This window comes from Toxorhynchites rutilus, chromosome 2 (assembly GCF_029784135.1).
Source record: "Toxorhynchites rutilus septentrionalis strain SRP chromosome 2, ASM2978413v1, whole genome shotgun sequence".
NCBI classification, from domain to species: Eukaryota; Metazoa; Arthropoda; class Insecta; order Diptera; family Culicidae; genus Toxorhynchites; species Toxorhynchites rutilus.
In genome coordinates this window covers 97,205,571-97,228,162 of record NC_073745.1, presented here as the reverse complement: position 1 = coordinate 97,228,162, position 22,592 = coordinate 97,205,571, and the positions used below count along the sequence as shown (strand labels likewise).

The window sequence follows — 22,592 nt, the reverse complement described above, 5'->3', positions numbered from 1 at the left end:
AATTGGACAATTTTCACGATGTACTCGATTTTCGATTTTCAATTTGTACCCCAATATGTTCCCGAAAGACGTAATCCTACGCCAAAAATCTAAACTAGTACAAAAATAACAAACTAATACAAAAAATTACAAGCTAGAAAATTTCGCGACACCTTTTAATGAATGCTGCCGTATTAGATATATTGGATACATCCTGGGGAAGTTCATTCCAGTGAACAACTCCTCTTACGAAAAATGATCTACCATATTGTGCAGTTTCGTATCGAGGTATAATGAATTTACGTAATCAAGCGCTTTGAAATGGACACAGCTTGTTGTATGAATATTCAGGTGGTGAATATGGCTGCCCTAGCTTTTAGGAAATTCTAAAAACAGTATCCCAACAAGTTCTTCTGCAGATGAGTGATACGAGAAAATCTGTTAAGTTTGTGTACAAACCGCACACAAGAGTTCAAAGCAACTCCGATTTTATAAATTGCGGTTGCTGATACATTAGTCAACAGATACTCTACAGACATAAAATAGGGAAGTATCAGAGACTTGAATAGCTTGAGTATTGTATCTGTATTCAAATAATAAGCCCATGGGTAAATGGATCGAAGTGCTCCATAGATTCTACCACGTTGCTTTAAAACATGCCTATCCCAGTTGAAACTCAATGTCAATCAATGTTGACTCCTAAACTAGTTGCATGGTCGACAAAACGTATTCTCTCTTGTTCTAAAAACAATTCTGGCAAAGCAGGTGATCTGCAGCGTGATATGAACAGAGCATCGGTTTTGGAGGCATTGATCTGAATTACATTAGCTTTAGACCAGTTTGCTATATTCTGTAGTTCCTCGATGAGTATAACATTTATTTGTTCGATACTGAATTTGGTGCAGTCGAAATATAGTTGCACATCATCAGCAAACATGTGTATATAGCAGTATTTCAATATTGAAGGTAAATCATTCACATAAAGCGAAGAAAGAATATGCCCCAGTACTGACGTTTGTGGTACACCGGACGTAATAGGCAAGAAACAAGAAAGCTTTCTTTCATGAAATACTGCTTGTTGACGACCTTTCAAATACTTATTTATCAAAGGGACTGCTTCAATACGAAAGCCGAAATTATGACTTAATTTTCTACATAAACAAGCATGCGATATTGCGTCAAATGCTTTTGAATAGTCTAACAAAATCAGAACTACCGAATTACTTTTGTCTAACACAACAGCAATATCATCAATTACTTTTAGCATGGTTGTTTTGGTACTATAGCCAGCACGATAACCTGATTGATATGGTGAAAGTTGGTTTTCATTATTGATATATAAGCAAATTTGCCTTTTGATAATTCTTTCAAAGGCTTTTGATAAAGCACAAAGGATTGAGATGGGACGTAGATTTGATCGTAGATCATATTTCCATCCACTTGGAAATTTACACCATCGCATTATGGAGTTGAATAGATGAGTTATTGGTTGTAGCAATATTGGCAGAATTAGTTTGAAAAACTTAATGGAAATCCCATCCAATCCTATGGCATTTGAATGAATTTCGTTAATTGCGTTTACTACGTCATACTAGTGAATTGAGATCAACAGAAAAGTAGATCGAACACTGTCATCTACATTCAAATTAAAATTAGTGGTAGGAACGGAACTTGAAAAATTTGTTTAAAAATACTCATTTATGTCATTGGCCGAAAAATCATCTACATAGCTCTTTGTTGATATAATTAATCCCACGCTCTTAATCTTCGTCCAAAACTCTCCGCTACTCATGTTCGAAGTAAAAATTTGATGAAAATAATTCTTCCTAGCATTTTTTACCATTAAGCTTACTCTGTTTCGCATTCTTCTGAAGCTTCCTAAGTCTTGATCGTCCCTTGACTGTTTCCATGTGCGATGCATTAGATCACGATCAATTATCGTTGAATATCAGCATTAAACCACGGGTTGTATGGCTTTTTTGAACGCCAGACTTTAAGTGGTACGCATGTATCGTACAAGAAAATAATATTTTCATTGAATGATTCTAAAAGAACATCAGGATCATCAGAACTGAAAAAGATATCCTAAGAGATATTGTTAAATTGTTCAAGAACATATTGCGGGTTCACATGTTTGTAATCTCTATAAGAACTAATATTGTTTGGAACCGCAGTATTATAATCGAATGATGCAAATACCAAGTCGTGATTGGACATACCCGGAACACCTACTTGGTTAAAGCGAATCAGTTTGGACGGTCTATTGGTCAATACCAAATTTAATTGCGAAGAACCATGAGCATAAGAATAAGTTGGTTCAATACCAGCACTGATTAGACCGAGACTGTTCAGAACATTATTGAATTCACATACTTTATTTGTGTGATCCAACAGATTTTTATTGAAGTCACCGAGTTTCACCGATGATTATGTCAGTGTGAGCAACACCAATCTCACTAATTTTGTCATCAAGTAGTTCACTACATGACAAACACGGAGGATTGTAAACCGTTCCCAGCAATATTTTGTTCTCATTCATTGAAATTTCAATTAAGATAAATTCAGTGTTATTACGATGTGCTAACCATCTTGTGCTTTATAGAACTTTTGATGTAAATCAAGACTCCTCCACCCAGCCTACATACTCTATCATGTCTTACAGTATTGTATCCATCGATGTACACAACATTATCATAATTTTTCTTTAAAAGACAATTACTTTCATATGTTGGTATCAGATCGAATGTCTGTCCAGCGGTTCGAAGGTAATGGATTTCCTCAAATGGGTATACATGGCAGAATAGCATTCTTAGACCACCCTCATTCGGAATGGTGTACCCCAAGGGTGAAAGAAACGGGTCTAGAATTTTCCAAAAAGGAATAAATATACCTATGAAGTTTGAGCAAAATTTCAACATTTTTTCTGTCGATCCTTTTTATGCAGTTGCGAAATATTCCAACGAATTCTGAGTGGGTACAACTGTGCTACCAACATTTTGACGGCGGCTTCCTCCCACAGATTTTATAGCACCAATCTGACAGTTCCCCAACATACACAACTGTCGAGTTGCCTCAGACAGCTTTCCCATTCTATGCTCTCCATCCGTCGAGCGAATTTTCCACTGCTCAAAGCTCTGTCAAAACTCTCTGCTTCTCTCTCGTGTTTTGACAGCGAGCACACACGCGAGAGTGAGCGAAGGACACGCGCTCCTTACCCGACGGCAGATTTGTTTGAAAACAACAATGTAGCGAATGCGTCGGCTGATGGGACGACGGCGTCCTAAAGTGTGTGGCCGTTGAGGATCCTCTGCCAGTCGTAGAGTGTCCTTCGCAAGGGATGGTTCACGCGCGCGCGTTCTTTCCTTCTCTCTGTATTATCATATATTGTGCACCAAAACATCACATCACATCAGCTTGAAATCGCATTCCGTGTGTTATATTGGTGTGTTCCGGATCGTCCGCATCGCACGGGGACACCACACATATTCCACTGCGAAAAAGGACAGCAGACAGATAGGCGAGCACACACGGAGCGAGGCGCTGCGCTGCTGGGTGGAAGCTGAAATTTTCCTCCTTCTGTGCCTGCTATCCTTTGGAATTTTCTGTCCACCTACTGGGGATAGTCGTGGAAATGTTTGTACCCAGAGGTGGATTCTATCGCTTGTCAACAAATTCCGCACTATCCTAACCGTTTCCGGGAGTTCTCGAATGTGCTAGTGACCGACCCACCATATCAAGGTTGGGTGAGTGAACAGTTTAGTGGATTTACAGCAAAATTTCCGTCCCCGTCCCGTAAATGTTTCGCATTTTCGCGTCCCATTCGTTCACTCGGTCGAAGTTGTGCGTGGAGTGTTGAAAAGTTAGCCGGAACAAGTGGTGCTCGAGGCGAGCTTTTCACCCTTTCCTCGTGCCAATCGCGGTGGGTGGCAGCTCCTGTGGCTTCTTTCGCCACTCGTCGTTCGGGAAAGAAACTGTGAAACAGAGGACACGCTAACGGAGAGGAAAAACTCTCCTATTCTCCAACTGCCCCGAGATCTATAGGAAACTTTTCGCTATCTTCTCGGGCTCTCAATCGTTCTTCATCAGTGGAGCGAAGTCTTAAGTGAGCAATGAGCTGAAGAAGAAGAAGGAAAAAAAAGTGATTGAAAAGTGAAAAATTAAAAAAGCTGAAAATCAAATACTTGGAAATCAAGCAAACAAAATTAGATTAAAGGCAAGAATTTCTCCTGCGCTGCTGCTGTTGCTGACGGGAAATCGTCGGAGAATTTCTGGCGCAGTGTGTGAGTGCAGGGGAACAGGCGGGGAGCGTTGCGGGATCGGTGTGGACGGTGGAAAAGTTGTGTTTTCCCAATTTGCCTCGGCGGAGTTTTCCGATTCGCCGTGTCTGTGTGCGAGTTTTTGGTGGATTTCTCCTGCGGCCGTTGCGTTAGTGTTGTTTGCTCTGGAAATCGTGCTGTTCGATAAGGCCGCACGGCAATAATTGGGGAAAAGCGCACAAACACAAAAAAATATCTGTACAGAATAAGAGAAACAACAGCCCCAAAAGTTAAGGAAGAAACCGAATTCGGATATTTAGCTGCAGATCAAACGTTGGCGACTGCTGTCGGCGGCGAAGAAGTCAATTTTGAATAGATACAGCAGCCGTTTTTACATCACTGCTCCATCTCGTGTCTCGTTAAGACAGAAGACAGCAGCCCGTTGGATACAGACAGCAACAGCATCATCTGGAGCAGCAGCCGATACTCAGCGGAGGAAAACACGGCAGCCAGTGAGTGGAATTTATGTTTATTTTCGGGGACAAATGAAATGAGTCGCCGACTTTTTGCTTCGGTGCGAGGATTTGGACTTCGCTGGAAATAATTCGCTTTGTAAACGTGATATGATTAAGGATGTAATATATTTTTGGGGATTGTAAAACACAGAGGTTGCAAAGAAATTTCGAGTTATAATCAGGCTCTCGGATGGGAAATGTCTGCTGTTAAGGATTTAACAATATATGGTGTTGGAATTTTATGCTTCGCGAGTAAACATAATTATTTATATTACGGAGTATTTGTCTGGAAGTCCAGTTTTCCGGTGGATACTTGAATTATAATTATCCTATTAATTAACTATCAATATTCTAATATAAGACATACATTCTAACCTGGGAACTGTAGCAGAAAATTATGCTGTTCATATTACAGGGTAACTTCGATATAACGTACATTTTACTTTCAAAATTGTACGTTGTATAGAATTGTACGTTATATCGAAGCATAATGAAGAACTCTGAAACGTACCTTATATTACTTTATTGTGTTGCTGTTTGAGTAAGGTTGATGAATAAAATCAATAAGAAGACGAAGCCAACTTTTCTCATGATGTTTCCCTTCGTTCTGTTGATTGATGATTGATTCATTTAGAATGCGGAATCACAAAACAGTTGTATTTCGGGATTGGTTCAAGTTACAATACAAACTTTAGTATCAAAATACAAATAATTTATTGCTCTTTCAGAAAAAAAATATTTTTTTGGACATTGATAATGTGTACGTTATATCGAGGGTACGTTGTATCGAAGTTTCCCTGTACTTGGCGGAAGCGTGGAACAAAACTGGTCTTTATATTGAAAGTAGAAAGTAGAAGTATTGTCCAGTGTTTTCCATCACATTCATCATATTCCTTGCAATTTATGGATTTCCTACCAGAGGATCTGCTTGCTATTTTAAACCAGGAATGAATCAAACTGTCTTTTGACAATCTGATCTGAAATGAAGCCTTGCAAGATAATTCTGGATCGTTCGAAACAAGTGGTTGTCGGGAAAGTAAACTTTCTATCCACAAATAACCAAATAGTTTCCAATCGCTATAGCAACGTGAATCAAACGTTGACATGATGGAGGTTTGAAGCGATTTTGCCAATTGAACCGAATAGAATACTCGAATTTGATATGGCTGTGTATGGTTGACAAAGCTTATGTAACAACTCAAGCTATGACCAGTAACAACTCAATTCATGGCCCTCAAGAAGAGTTTCAAACAATCCATATTAACTTCAATTTATCTGGCACCTAGTTTGGACGCTTGAAAATAACTATGAGAGTGACCCCTTATAATTTTTGAAGATTTTCATAATTTTTTATAGATTTTAAGTTTTTTTACTCCCAATAAATTGTCTGCTTATTTTCCACCATCAATATTTTTAAATCCAATCTAGAACAGTAGTGCCCCATAGGTGGCCTGTGGTCGAAGGGGAAACCACGAAGCCTGCCTAGGGATGGCGCTATCTGACCGGATACCGTATATCAGAAAAAAATCTGATTTCTTTTTACTCTTTATATACAGACATTCCATGCCAAACCGATATAGTGGTTCTCAGATTTTCATGGAAAGTGGAAATTTTGTTCATTATCGCAAATCATTAGACACGTATTTTTTTTATTTTCTTGTTAGGGTGACCATTTCCACTTTAAGGTAGTCCGAAAAATCATTTTTTTTCCACTTTTTTCAAAAAAATACTTTTTCTTTAAATTCTTAACTTTTGAACTACTGAGCCGATATAGATGATCGACATATCAAATTAAAGCCGATTAGCTGAGCTTTTTTTAGTTTTTTTTTTGAGAAAATACCAGAGCATCACAAAATTTTAATTTTGGTTTCGTTATTATTGATTGTATTTGTTTTTTATGGTTTTCATGGTCTCGGGACCAAAGTCGCTATATTTTGACGTAGAACTACGTCTTTCATTAAGGGTGCCAAATCAGAAAACAGGTCACGTTTCTATGAAATAAAGTTAACGCTAATAACTATTTTTGCCGCGAACGGATTTTGACGATTTACATACCAAACGATTCGGAAATTCCCTAAAATTTGTTTAATATGCTATACATTAAAATCCCATGATTTGTAAATGATTAAAATTCATTGAATTTTAATTTTCCCATACATTTGTTCAGTCCATTTGTGTGCTTTCCCAAACAGAGCTGTAAATAACGAGCAACTTATCGACGAGTAATGAAGGGGAAATCGTAGGATATGAAGTCACCGTGAACAAAGGGAAAGAAGAAGAATGAAGGGGAATACTTGCCTAGAGTATAAACATTGGATCTCGCTGAGGCAAACTTTCATTCGGCATCGGACTGTTGAGAAATCCAGTTCACTTTGCTTTCGCTGCGCTTCGATCTAAGATTGGACCCCACCAGTGGTAATTCAACTTGGATATCGTCGTGTGGTTTTTCCGGTTCGTTTTTGGCGTTATTCGTATCGTGTATCGTTGGACGCTTCGCATAGTGTGTGATGAGCAAGAAGAAGAGGAAGGCTGGCTCGAGCCCTGCAAAAAACGAACGCATTGCCGGGGGCAATAAAATTTCGAGGCAAGCGTCATCTAATTATGCACGCGATGTTAGTGCAGTGAAAAGCTCCCGCACTGAACCGAGCCTTCGCATCGAACAACAGCGAAGTAGGCGACTTCGGCGCGTCGGTCGAAAATGTAAACGCCGTTACCCAGGCAGCAACCAGCTCCCCCCGCTGGTGGTGAACGCGGTTGTTCGTGACAAACTCATCAGCGAATTTGCATCGATGGGTGTTACAGCAGAGCACAAGATGTGTGGCATAATTCAGTCTTTTTCCAAGCAGTGAACATTGTTTGTTTTCCGTCATAAGGGCTTCGATGGTGCTTTTGACATTGCATGAATGTATTAAATTGACGTCATGGCGAAACAGGCGTTAAGTTTGTGCGCCAAAAAATCATTTGGGGAATACCAACCTCTTTAATGTCGTACTGGAATGTTATAAGTTATTTGGGTTCGCGTGCCAGTCGCAAAACTGCCTTCAGCTAGGATTGCATTTGCACTAGTCTTGATCATAATGAAGCAATGCTACTGTTTTCGAGGTTGTTGATATTAAATAAAAGTTTATTTCGCTTGTTTAATCACCAAAAAAGTGAATGTTGTTCAGGAATTTTGTATGTGATTAGGTTTCGCTCGCCAGTATCAAAACTTCCTCCGCTAAGGGTGACAGCTGCGCTTAGCTCGAGTATGAGAAAGTAATGCAACTTTTTTTCGAGGCCAGTAATATAAACAGAAGTGTTTCTTTTGAGAATAGCGCAAAATGATGAGAAGTGTTTATATTCCTAGTAGGTTCAAGCCACCAATGTATGGCTCTGTATGCATGCTATGGCGAACGCTTGTTTGGCGCTTGGTTTACGTTGTATAAACGATGCCTGGAGGTGCAATTTCACTGAGGCAATACTAAATAACATGTAGCATGATATTTGATGCTTGCAAGTGTTGTTATTGTTGTTGTTTCCTCGCGGTGACAAAGATATATTAGTATAATCAACTGTAACCGCACTATAGAATAATATCCGATGGTTTAAACAGGCGACTTTTATAATATAACAGCGTAGTTCTACGTCAACAATGCGGTCGTATCTTGGACACAATCTCCTATAATTTTTTTTATATATATTTTTAAAGCTGAGGATTTTTTTACATAACATATCTCGAAACCAGAGAAGCGGTTTTTTTTTTGTTTTTAAGATATGATTTCTCAAAATTACCCGATGGTACAAAAAGTCATTTTTCTTTATTATTTCCCAAAAAACTTACTTTTTTCAAAAATGTATTACTTTTGAGCTACTGGACCGATTCAGATGATCGACATATCAAATTAAAACCAATCACCTGGTCTTTTTTGAAAAAAATACTATACCTGCAGAAAATTTGAATTCGGCTCTCGTTATTATTGATTGTATTCGTTTTTTATTGTTTTCATAGTCTCGGGACCAAAGGCGCTATATTATTTTTTATATTTTTTTCTAGAAAGCTGAGGATTTTTCACATAACATATGTAAAAACCAGAGAGGCACTTTTTTCGTCTTTGAGTTAGTATTTTCCAAAATTTACCGAAAGTTATGAATTTTTGAAAAAAGTCATTTATGGAAAAAAGGGCAAAAAGTTGATTTTTCGAACCACCTTAAAATGGAAATGGGCACCCTAATAAAAAAAATATAGGAGGTTGTGTTCAAGACACGACCACATTGTTTACGTAGTACTACGCTGTAGTTTAATTCAAGTCGCTTGTTTATAACTGCGGTATTATTTTATAATGCTACGAAAATTTTGAAATAACCATTGTACCAGTTTGGTCGCCCTGAAATGTTTTTTTTAATTGTAAAATCGTTTGACGATAATTGTTTGATGATTAATTCTTGTGCTCGCAGAACAATACATGTTTGAGATAAGCGCAACTGTCATCCTTAGTGGAGAAAGTTTTGCTACTGGCAAGCGAAACCAAATCACATACAAACAAATTTCAGAACGACATTTACTTTTATGGTGACTAAATAAACGTAATAAACTCTGTGTGTCAATCTCTACAATCTCCAAAAGAGTAGCACTGCTTCATTATAATCAAGATTGGCGCAAATGCAATCCTAGTTGAAAGCAGTCTTGCGACTGGCACGCGAGCCCAAATAAATTAATAACTTAATATAACTTATCGAATAGCTTCGTATTCCCCAAATGATGTTTTGGTACACAGCCTTAACTCCTGCCTCACCATAGCATCAGTTCAATGCATTGATGACAGAAAACAAATAATGTTAACTGCTTGTAAAAAGGCAGAATATTTGCCTCAGCAGAGATTCATTACCAATGCCCTAGCGTAAATATTTCCCTCCCGCTATCTCCCCTCCTTGTTTATATTTCTCATTACGACTGCATAATTTGCAACACCAAACAATCGTCAATCATAGTATAAAAAAATTAGGCGATTGTTGCAGCGGTACAGGGCCAATGCACACGGGAGCAGATACAAATGGAGTTTCAGCTATTTTTAAGTACGGGTTATGAAGCAAGCACGTACGCACTCAAATATCCATATATCGATGGGTTGAAGCAACTAAATATACAAACACTTATCTCCGTTTTGCGCTCTACTCAACAGAAGCCCTTTCTGTTAATATTGCCAGTCTACATTAGCTTAGCTATCATCCTTTGTGGAGAGAGTTTTCCTATCGTCATGCGAAACCAAATCACTGACAAAATTCCAGAACATTTATTTTCAGGGTGAGCTGACGATAGCCTAGCTTGATCCCCACACAATTGTGTAGCTCAGAACCTTAATGCAATGGCGTCAGTTTGATGCAATGATTGCAATGCCAGAGACATCAGCGAGTGAGTAATTTGGTCGCGTCCACAGCTCAATCCGAAACGAAGACATATGATGACACAAAACAAGGAAGAACAAGCGATATTCATCGCTTTGAATACAGACGGATTCTGAAAGTTTGCCTTCCTTCCTTGCTTGAGACTTTAAACTTTTTCAGTTCATTCGTCTCTAACCTTCAAAAAGGCCCTTGGATAACTTTACTTATCCATAATACTACTCCTCCACCCTCATTGCCTTGAGAAAGGCATCCGATCTCTCGCCGTCCTGCTCGCCCAGCAACGATGTTGTTCAGTCGATTTCCTCACGAAGAATGAAAGTTTACCCTTAAAGGGACTTTAATCTTTTTAGTTCATTCGTCTCTAGCCTTGAGAAAGGCCCTTGGAAAACTTTACACTACTACTGCATTACATCTCCACCCTCGCTGCCTTGAGAAAGGCACTCGATCCCTCGTTGTTCAGCTCGTCCAGCAACGATGTTGTCCAATCGATGTTCTTCTTTTCCTTTGTTCACGGAGACTTTACAGCTTACGATTTCTCCTTCGTTCTTTTCTTCTTTTCCTTTGTTTACGGAGAATTTACATCTCACGATTCATTCGTCTCCGCCCCTCCGTTGTTCGTCGATAGGTTGCTCGGTATTGACAGCTCTGTTCGGGAAAGCACACAAAGGGACAGAACAATTTATGAGGAAATGGGAATGCTTCCAATTTTCATCAATTTTAACCAAATACAGACTATGGGATTGTAATGTATAGCATATCAAACAAATCATAGGGAATTTCCGATTCGTTTGGTATGTAAATCGCCAAAATCCGTTCACGGCAAAAATAGTTATCAACGTTAAGTTTATTTCGTAAAAACGTGACATGTTTTCTAATTTGGCACCCTTTATGAAAGACGTAGTTCTGCGTCAAAAATAAGAAAAATACGGGGCTAATGTTTTGTAATGAAGAACAAAATTACCACTTTTGACGAAAATCTGAGAACCACTTTATCGGTTTGGAATGGAATGGTTGTTTTTCTATAAATTTCCTAGTACTTCCATCGAAACTCATCATTATAACATCAGATTATTTTCAGACACAATTCCCGTTCACGATTTTTCAACCACTTGCAGATAACATGTTTCTCCGTTACATGGAATAAATGTTTGATACAGAAAATATGATAGAATAAAGACAGCCCTAAATCGGAACCAGTTTCCAATTCGTGGATCTCAGTTAGTTATCAATCAGTTTATCACGTTCGTCGCCTCGTCACCAAGGCTCTTTCAGTGTAAACTACTCTATCCAGGTTGAATTTTTTTCATCATAGGAGATCACCTGGTATGAGACCTGTTGTATAAAGAAAAGATAAAATGGTTAAAAAATGGAAAAAAAACTATAGTCTCCTATTTACTGCCCAGCGTTTCTTTTTTCAGTCACATTCAATTTTTTACTACTATCCAAAAGAACATTCTGAACTGAAAAGTTGATGACAAAGCTATGAATTGCAAAGCAGAAGTCCACTGACAAAAACAAGCAGACCAGGGCGTTTACAAGGTCGAATTAAAATTGAAAAATAATCGAAACACCTCTAAAAAAATTAAACTAATAGATTCTTGAAGAAAGTATTCGTTTAATCGATTAATCGAACAATTATAGGGGATCACTATATAGGCTTATTCATGAAGTTGTGACTCAGAATATATTAAATGTGTGTTATTTGGCATAAAAATCTCAAACAATTATTATTGAAAAAAAATGAAGCAAGTAATACTACGCTGAGACGGCGAAGTCCCATTAGTCCCATCGAAGAAAAAAAGAAAAATATATAATGTATTGACATAAATAATACCAATTTCGAAGTGCAACGATACTTTTCCCTCAAAAAACACATAACACGACAAAAATCACGCTGCATCCTCTTGAACGTGTTTCATAAATAAATTTGCCGTAATCGGGACACTCGATTCCAATCTCAGTCGAGTGGTTCTTTTTACTTTTTGAATACCACCCTCTTGTCAGCATCCTCAAAATCCAAGACGCAAAGAGTCTAGACCACGGCAGAGACTCTCGAGCGTCATCTTAATGTCATTAGTAGCAGCTTACGGTCAACAAGTTCACAAGTAATGAGTTCCGAGTGATGAACGTCGATCGATGAGTGAAGCTGATGATGCTTGAATGATTTGCGATAATCCAAGCATCGACCCGTGCCGTGCTCCGCCAGCCGCCGCTTTGCGTCTCTTCGCAGTGAAAAATAAGAGGAGAAACGGTCTCCCACTTGAGTGTTCTTTCGTGTCGCGCATCAACGTAATGGGCGATTTTCTTTCGCTTCCCATGGGTCAGAACGATTCGAGTTTTCCCACCACTCATTGCGGATTTCGCGGCTACAAGTAATTGAAATTTAATTTTCTAAAACGAGTAACCAAATGCAAACATTGTTCAACTGAAATTCGCATATCGTGTGGAATTGAAAAGCTTTCGTGCGATGGATCCTCGCAACGATTTCAATTTAGATGAAAATGCTTCACTATCCCCACAATTTGAATACTTTTATGAACAAAATAAGCTGAAAAGTAACGTATTCATCCGCTCGAAACAATAAAACGCTGCACTTGCATAGCTTGCCGGTAGCATCACAGGTGAAGTGGCACGTTTTCGACGTTCGTTTGCAAAATATCGAAAGCAGCTCGTGGGTGACCTGCGGGGCAGGCCAGCGGAAGAGCGACGCCTAACGGGAGATGAAAAACTATGATATTGTTGGATTATTTTTTTCTCTGCCAAGCCAACCACTGAGATCCACATTAATCTGTTGGAAAAATATTTATGCAGGAAACATATCCGCCATCGAAAGGTTTTCATCTGCGCTTCGGTGCGAACCGGGACGAACGACGGTCGCAATTGATGTAGCGGCAGATTGCTGCTGCTGGTAGAACAAGCATTTATTTTTGGGCTCAGCCTTGTATGCGAAGCCACAATTAAACTTTTTTTGTTGCAGTGAGTTTCTTTTTTCGATTAGTTGGCATTCGATCGAAACGCTGACAAAGCAATGGGTTGGAGGATGAAATGCTTTCCGTGGCTGTGTTTTTTTCCCATAACTATTATTATGATGGTTTGAGGTCATGTGGTTTTAACTATGACACCTGCATTGCTACGTAAGGTCCGCCGCTGTTATGAATTTCAGAAAAAATCTGTTGTGGAAATGAATTCCCTTAGTTGGTTGGAATCTGTTGTGAAACAAAAAAAAGGCTACCAGAATATGGTATTGTCACATCTCATGATCTACTGCCAATGGACGAGAGACATACATATTTAATTACGATGGTCAGCAAATATATTTTTCCTCTTAGATGATAAAAACATTCCTAGACATTCCAAATATTTCAACGTGGTGTTACTTGCGTCATTAATTATTAGTAATAAGTTTAAATTTTTTTGACGTAGGTCTACGTCTTTCAGGAACATATTGAGGGTGTAAATCGCGAAGATTGTCCAATTTCGAGCATGATAGTGAAATCACTTCGGCTGATCGATAGTGTGTTGAGAATGAAGGATGAAATTTTGATTTCATTGCATTTATTTTTCTCAAATACGTGGGGAAAAGACGGAACAGATACGCCGCGTCGGTTTTCATACCATCAGGTAGAAAGTGTTCGTGTATTATTTCATTGAATTACATGTATTATTGTTTTCCTGCTTTATTACAGGTTAATAATAATGGTAGTTGTTGAATAAATATATAATTTCTTGTGACTACAGTGTGGGTCAGCAACGAAAAAGACTGCCGCGATAGCATATGGCCAGCTTGTGTATAGTTCACGCAAAGGCCAAGATGAATCATCAATCATTGACCCCGCATTATTAGCGCCGACCTTGCGAGCGTGCATCGGAGCTGAGCCCAGTGTTCATAACGTACACCCAAAATTAATTTGACATCCTCAAACATAACAATGAATGAACTTAAAAGTTTCATTGAATGTGTCATCCGCTCATACTGGTACAGCATTTACTTCAGGGAGAAGCGAGTTTGTGTATAATATATATGTCATAGCAACAAAAGAGCAAAATTTCGAGCCTTTCGCTACGGGGCTCCTGTACCATATTTAGCCACTTTTCGCATACTTTGCCACATACCCGGCACCACGACTCAAAAATCACTTTCCTTGTATACTTTTATGATCCAACTTTATTTTATAACTAGCTGACCCGGCAAACTTCGTTGATCTTCTATTTTACCCTTTACAATTTTTTATTCTTTACAATACAATTTACAATTCTCGTTCGAGATTTTTCGATCACTTGCAAATAACATATTTCTCCATTACATGGAATACATTTTTGATATTGATATAAAATGACGTCCTCGTGTTTTGCGCTTCCCTCTTTGCTTGATTAGTTCTTGGGATATGTAGAAATGTCAGACCCCCCCCCCCTCAACTTTAGAGAGGGAGAAGAGCGCGAACCTCCATAGAAACATTCATTGCCCCTTAAAACCATCATATGCCAAATTGGGTTCCTTTTGCTTGATTAGTTCTCAAGTTTTACTACCCACTTCCCTTCTTAGAGAGCGTCGAAACACGATAGAAACGTATCGTGCTCTCTAAAACCTCCACATGACAAATTTGATTCCGTTTGCTTGATTACCTACAACCTTCGCATGCCAAATTTGGCTACATTTGTTTGATTAATTCTCGAGTTATGAAAAAAAAATCTTTCATTTCTATGGCAGCTCCCCCTAAGAGAGGGGGGTGGAGTGTTTAACTACCATAAAAACATTCGTGGCACCCTTAAACCTCCATATGCCTCCATATTTGTTTTCATTTGCTTGATTAATTCTCGAGTTATGCAGAAATTTGTGTTTCATTCGTTTTGTTTGTTTCTTTGTTTCTATTTTGATACTAGAACATGTTTCGTACCTTTAACCAAACCCGAAATGCAACTGTTTTAGTGATTCCGGATTCTAAATGAATCAATCTTTAATCAACAGTACGAAGGGAAACATCATGAGAAAGACTGACTTCATCTTCTAGTTGAATTTATTCATTAACCTTATCCAAACAGCAACACAATAAAGTAGTATAAACTACGTTTCTGAATTCTTTATTATGCTTCGATACAACGTACAAATTTGAAAGTGAAATATACGTTATATCGAAGTTACCCTGTATTATCGTGCACAGCAACATTTCGCAGCAAGTTCCGAATGAAAAATCGAAATAACTATTTTTATTGACACCCAAAACCATACCTTTCGTCTCGTATTCCGAAAAAAACTAAGTTCCAGAGTGTCGATTTTTGACAAAAAAATGTTTTTGAGATGACAGTAGATCTCGACGTTTCATGCAATTCTAAAACATTTGGCATCAAAAAAAAAAAAATTTTAAAAACTCCAATTCCCCCTTGGGTGATTTTTCGATTTTTAAAATCTCAAATCTGCTTTGCGCCACTCTCCCTTAAGTCCGATTGAGCTGATATTGTGCATTAGGGTGTTTTTCCGAGGTGGTGAACATTTTTATGGGGCACCCTAATGCTTATATTTAAGCTCCCGTGGCCGAGTGGTTAGCGTCACACCTAACATGCCGGGGGTTCGGGTTCGATTCCCGTTCTGGTCGGGGAAATTTCTCGTCAACGGAATTTTCTCCGGCTTGCAAGAATTCAAGGCGTGTTATTTGTCGTAGAAATCTCAACTAAGTACTAATAAAAATGACGCAAGTAATGATACTACATTCAGAAGGCGAAGTTCCTCTAGGAACGTTACTGCCATTTAAGAAGAAGAAGAAGTTCTGACTAACATAGTTGATTGTGTTGAAATGTTTGGAAAGTTACGCTTCAACGTTCCTCTTCGAGTGGTACGTGAAATGATTTTTTTTCCGTCGTTCAAATCATCGCACTTTATATGGGACGAATAATCATCTGGATGTCTGCTACAATCGCTTCAACGAGGTTTCATATATGTTTCACTTTGGAATGTCCAAAAATTTGTTTAGAATAAGGGTTAACAGATAAGTTATGTTTTATAGATAAATGAAAAAAAAATACAAAATTCTGCTAACGCTAGTTGGGTGTATGTATGTGTATGGATGGCGACTATAAAACAACTACAAAAGATTCAATGGACCATTTTTTTAAATCCTACATTTCTTCTTCTTCTTCGTCCTACAGAAGAACCACTGCTACCATTAGTTTTATTTATTGCTCCACTCCACTTTGCTATTTTTGCACTGTCAATTCGTTCCATCACTCAGGGAATAAGAGATAGTCGCACTGGGGCTTTGTATATCCCCACACGAAGGTATGAGGATCCTTTATGAGGTTCCTTCACTTTTTTGGTTCATCAGACCAAATATTGTTAGGCATAATAATGCCTTTCCAACATGTCCAAACTAGCTTTCACATACATGTGTATGCTCTAAATGCATTGAGAGCTGCTTGGCTATCTGAGAAGATACATATATTGGCATACCTGTAATTTCTAGCCAAACAAATATTGGTGCACGTTAGAATAGCATGTATTTCTGCTTGAAGAAGACCACTGTCCCATTGGGATTGACATATCAATTTCTGGTCCAGTAATCCCAGGTCCTGTAGATTTACCAATTTTAGATCCATCGGTGTAAAACACGAGTGATCCTGGACGAGTTCCGCTTTTCTATTCTCTCTACGTATTCGTATTCTGCGCGTATTGCTACGTATTGCTACAGAGATCACGCATGCTACGTTTAAGTACAGCTGAGCATATTTTTCTGATTATTCCCTCATTCTGCGCGGCGATTAACATGAAATGAAGACAAATTGAAGTGTTGCGATCGTTGAAAAAATAACTCGAATTGATTTTTAAAGTTTGTTACCTTTTTCATTAATCTAGAGATGTTTTTTATTCATTTTTTTACCTTAATTTGATTATGGCCTGATCGTTGGGCTATTTTACAATAATCGATTCGTTCGAGTGGGTGTCTGCCAGTGCACAATGGTCCAGGAGATGCATTCAAATGGAAATTATCATTTAGAGCTTGACAGTTATTCTCTAGACAAAAACTGTCTTAGACAAAGTTGTTACTCATGATCAAGCAAACCATTTGTCATGACAATGTAATGCGAAAATGCGAAAACAGGATAGAAACTGAGAGAGGTTGGCGCTCATACGGTATGAGGCATGATGTCGACGCCAACTTCTCTCAGTTTCTATTCTGTTTTCGCATTTTCGCATGACATTGTCATGACAAATGGTTTGCTTGCTCATGATCGAGCGCTCGTTTTTATGTTGTCAAAAATAGGGTGATCAAAATTGTCGATGAAATAAAAAATCTAACTTTCTTATCATTATAGATAGAGGTAAACATAGTTCAAGAATGTTGTAGCTCCAATTATTTGAGACATCTTTGTAGAACAAAGTTTTTCTCTATCTCTTAAAATAACCGATATAGCGTCTTTTTTCTAAGTTACGTTAGGGTCACCATGAAAAAAACTGTTTTTTTTTCTCTAACTTTTATATTTCAAATTTTACATGCAAACTGTCTTCGAAAAACTTTTAGAGCTTATTAATACAAACATTTTTCGATGCAGAACTTGTAGATATCTCAACTTTACTAAAAGTTATTGATATTTCTTCCCAAAAAACACGCTCTTTTCATTTGTTTGTCATTCCTTCTGGGACAAACATAAAAAATGTTTGTTGATGGAATTTGAAAGAACAGATTTCACTATATATAATATGTGATTTTCAAAACTATATTATCTTTTGTGTTTGAGTAAATTAAAATTGAAATCATGAGTTTTTGGATGGAAACCCATCAATAACTTTGAGCAGGATTAAGATATTGACATGTTCTGCATTGCAAAATGTTGGTATTGATAAGCTCTAAAAGTCGTACGAAGACCATTTTGATGTAGACTTTTAAAATAAAAGTTAGAGTAAAAAAACCCGTTTTTTCATAGTTATCCTAATGCAACTCAGATAGAAGACGCTAAAAACAACTTTGTGGGAGATATTTATTGTTTAGACAAAAACTGTCTTCGACAAAGTTGTTACATATGATAGAGCGCTCATTTCTATGTTATCAAAAATAGGGCGACCAAAATTGTCGATGAAATGAAAAATCTAACTTTCTTATCTTTATAGATAGAGATAAACATAGTTCACCAATGTTGTAGCCTCAGTTATTTTAAACAACTTTGTAGAACAAAGCTTTTTTCTATCTTTTAAAATAATCGATTTAACGCTTTTTTCTAAGTTGCATTAGGGTGACCATGAAAAAACGTGTTTTTTTCTGCTTTAACTTTTACATTTCAAATTATACATCAAAATTGTCTTCGTACGACTTTTAGAGCTAATCAATACCAACATTTTGCGATGCAGAACATGTCAATATCTTAATCCTGCTCAAAATTATGCTCATGATTTCAATTTTAATTTACTCAAACACAAAGAATAACATAGTTTGGAAAATCACACATCATGTAGAGTGAAATATGCTCTTTCAAATGCCGCCAATAAACTTTGTTTACGTCTGCTCCAGAAAGAATTACAAACAAATGAAAAGAGCATGTTTTTTGGGAAGAAACATCAATAACTTTGAGTGAAGTTGAGATATTGACATGTTCTGTATCAAAAAATGTTTGTATTAGTAAGCTCTTAAAGTCTTTCGAAGACAGTTTGCATGTAACATTTGAAACATAAAAGTTAGAGCAAAAAACAGTTTTTTTCATGGTGACCCTAACGTAACTTAGAAAAAAGGCTCTATATCGGTTATTTCAAGAGATAGAGAAACACTTTGTTCTACAAAGATGTCTCAGAAGTGTTCGATAAATCGAGCCAATATTTGTATTTTTTATAATGTCGATTGGTTTGAAAGCGTTCTCTTGGTTACCTTCTCAGGTTTCCCACAGTTAACTCTCCGCCTTCGCGATTAGACTACGATAAAAATACGTGTCCTTAATAATACATGAAAACGGAGCCGGTCCGATCAACTTTATAGGTTTTCCTTCTCAGGATACCTAAAGATGATCTATACCTTGAAATATAAAAATTTTGTAATTTCGTTCCGTCGATTAGTCGATAATTCTCGTTTACATAACCACATCACTTACCTCAGTGATTCCTGATTCTTACCTCTGCCTACCATCAACTATTCATCTCATGATAATCGCTAGTGAACCACACTATAGAGGCGACCCTTCTGGCCTTCGGGCAGCGATTATCATACTAACACTCCTTCCCTTTCCCTGGTGACTGTAAGACGTGGCCAGTGAAACATGCGAATTGAGAACCATTCGCTACTCCTCAGCGTCATTCTGTGTGTTCTTTGTGAAATTTCGCTGATTCAGGTCAATCACTGAGAGAAATTACGAAGTGTACAGTCTACCCGAGCTTAGGCTTAAGCTCCACCAAGCAACCAGCTGAGACATTCCTACAAGTACTCCCGCAACTGAATGAAATGTGAGCAACGATCGAAGACAAACGTCTAGAATCCCACCAGAGCAATACCCACAACCCATCAGAAGTATTTCTAGTTTGCACCTACTCAAATCACTGCTAAAAAAAATTAAGGACAATAACATTGACTCTTTGAGCATCATAAAATAGATCCTTGATCAGTTTTTTTTGTCGGGAATCAAAAAAAGGGTTGTGAGAATGGAATTTTTGATCGTTGATGAAATCGGCTAGTTGGCGGCCACATATTCTACGCCCAGAACGGCAGATGTTCCTGCAGCCACTTCTGAGTGCGGTTCGAGGTGTGACACGGAGGCCCATCTTGTTCAAATACAACATCGGGCCGTACTGCTCTTTGATCCACGGAAGAACATGCTTGCTCAACACTTTGACGGCCATGAGTGCCGTACTGCACTCAAAAATTATTCCGCAGGAGTCATGAGTGCAGCATCGCACCCGCGAAATCTTCCAAAGTTTCAAACGTTTGCGCTACAGGACACATTTAACGTTAAAACTAATGTGTTTTTCGTTTTCTACTGGCCTCAATACATAGTAGGACACTTCGATCTCATGGTTTGGCATCACTGCTTGTATTATTCTGCCAATTACAATTTCTCACGGCCCGAAAGGCTCCGAAAAGTTTTTATGTCTGGATTGTTTTAATAGAAGAAATTTTACGAGTTTGAAATAATGTTATAAAAAATGTAATTTCGAAAAAATAAATTGTTTTATAATGATTTTTATCGATATTTTACTCGTTTACCTCGAGTTGGGGCCGCGTGTGCAGTATTACACACTACATGAAATTTAATGCTAGATGGGTTCCTGGCACCATCTAGTATAAGAATCAACCATTTGACCCTCCAGGTTTTTACGAACTTTTTGGGCAAAACACCATGGCCGTCAAAGTGTTAAATTCCCGATGTAGACTTCCGTGTTTATTTTGTCGCCTTCTGGAATGAACATCGGGTCCATTTTTTATCATCGGAAGCCATCAATTCAAACACCATAACGCTAGCAGGATGCTTTGTCAGATAAACATTTTTATACTCATCGACCACATTTTTTACCCACGGTGATTGAAATGTTTGCGAGTGGGACAAATCACGAATACGCTGCCACTTTCTTCATGGTACAACTGTCAAGTTAAGGAAATCAGCTTCTTTCACACGCAGCCTATTATGATAAGAATTATAGCTTACCTGCATGCAAAGGAAACCAAAGTATTGTACACGTAGGTGATACGAGAACCTTATTTGTACGATGGTGCAAACATTATCATGCATAGAATAATGCGAGCAAATGTGCGCACCTAACTGTTGTTAACATTTATTGAATTGAAAGCATGGTGAAAATAAAAACAATTTTCACTTGAAATTCTTTCTGAATTATTTTGAAGCAATTGTTTATTTTTCTTCTTCATCTGGGATTTCGGTTTTGACGGTTCCGACGCTTTGCCTTGGAGCGCTGTTGCTCCGTTGTGCTGTTTTGGGGTTCGAAGAGACAGACGATGGTTCCTCATGAAGCTAGAAGCTCAATCCTTTTCTGTCAGTTTTGCAACATGGTTGAATTCGTTCTGGAGATTGTGGCTTCCGTAAAATCAAACGACAGTTGCCTGAAATCTTTGAGAGTCATAACATTGAAAGCTTTGTCCAGTGCTTTGCAATGGTTCGCCATATCCTCAGACTACTCACTCGTTAATAATGGTCTGAACCGCCCTAGGTGCTCGCTGGCACATCCCAGCAGAAGTTGAAATGTCAATAAAAGAAGATTCAAATCATAAATCACTTACTGATATGATCGTCTTCCTCAGAGCTGATTCAGAAATTCCGAGGTCTGTAGTAATCCAACACTTCGAGATTCCGTCCCGAAGCCTCTGTCGGCCCGGCATTTCTAGAGTGCATTTCTTCAAATCAGTTTTCTTCTTGTGGATCCCGTTAAAAGTTTGGTTGAAAAGATTTCATATTTTTTTGAGAGCAAAATGCTGGTGCCTCACAGCCATTGCACACCTTTGCCCCACAAGCAATTTTTGAGCTAATCGAATTTAAAAAAAAACTCTTGAACTTTTTCACAAAAACGAATACGCACTATCATCTACTGTAGAATGAAGATTTCCTTGGCGGTGCAGTTTCGAACTTTCCAGTTATTTTAGGTAAGTAAATCGTCATCCCCAAAATTGATCTTTTTACCTCATAACTTTTTGCCACATTCATTAAATGTATCATGTTTATATGTGTGAGCTGCAGGTGTAATAATGTACCGAACGAATGCACTGTATTCGAATTTTAATGCGCGTTTGCTTCAAAAAGACCAATGCGCACTTTTGCCCCGCACTACTCTACGGTATAATCAAATAAATGTATGTTCACCTATAAAAATTATGCTTTTGATTATCACTTGAAAACGATACGAGTTTCCCGGAGAAGTATCCAACATCCGATTAAAAAATAGGAGAATAAATAGCTGCAGTCAAAAGAAATACATTTTCAATTGAAATTAAAGTAGTGTTGTGTGTCACTCAGACTTTCGTAAATGAATGAAAATGAATCTGTCCTGTTTTTTACCTTAAATGCATTATTGAAATCAATTTTTTAGCACACAGTTTTATTAACCCTTTGCGGTCGTTTGTCTACTCTCAGCCACCACAGCAAGGAATCATATTAAATACTTCATTCAATGATGTAATATGTAGTTTAATTTTTTCTAAATGAATCTTAATGTCTAGTGAACTTTTTCACGAATGTACACGGAGTTTCTATGAACAACGGTACTCTTTATAAACAAAATATTATCAATGTGGAAAGATAAGAGGATCTTTCCAAGGGAAATTAATTCCGACCGCAAAGGGTTAATTGTGAACAATGATTAACAATTGATTCAGGACAATGCAATCTGAAAAAGAGTCAAAGCTGGAAAACAATATTTTTCCGGTGAATCCCATCAGCAATGCTAAGAGGGGCGAATGTGATATGGAAACCCCATATCTTATTTTAAAACAAAACCTTACATGGCCCACCACCACACGGCAGAGCCGGACAGTTCGACGAACAG

The 22,592-nt window shown here is 38.0% G+C and overlaps 1 protein-coding gene across 1 annotated transcript in view; it reads left to right on the top strand.

Moving 5' to 3' along the window:
- Nucleotides 1-3,303: 3,303 nt before the first annotated feature.
- LOC129764191 (uncharacterized) overlaps nt 3,304-22,592 on the top strand; it is a 295,221-nt gene continuing 275,932 nt past the window's right edge. Inside the window, exon 1 of the mRNA XM_055763044.1 lies at nt 3,304-4,747. The gene's annotated coding sequence lies outside the window, so the exon portion shown is untranslated. The remainder of the gene's footprint in view (nt 4,748-22,592) is intronic.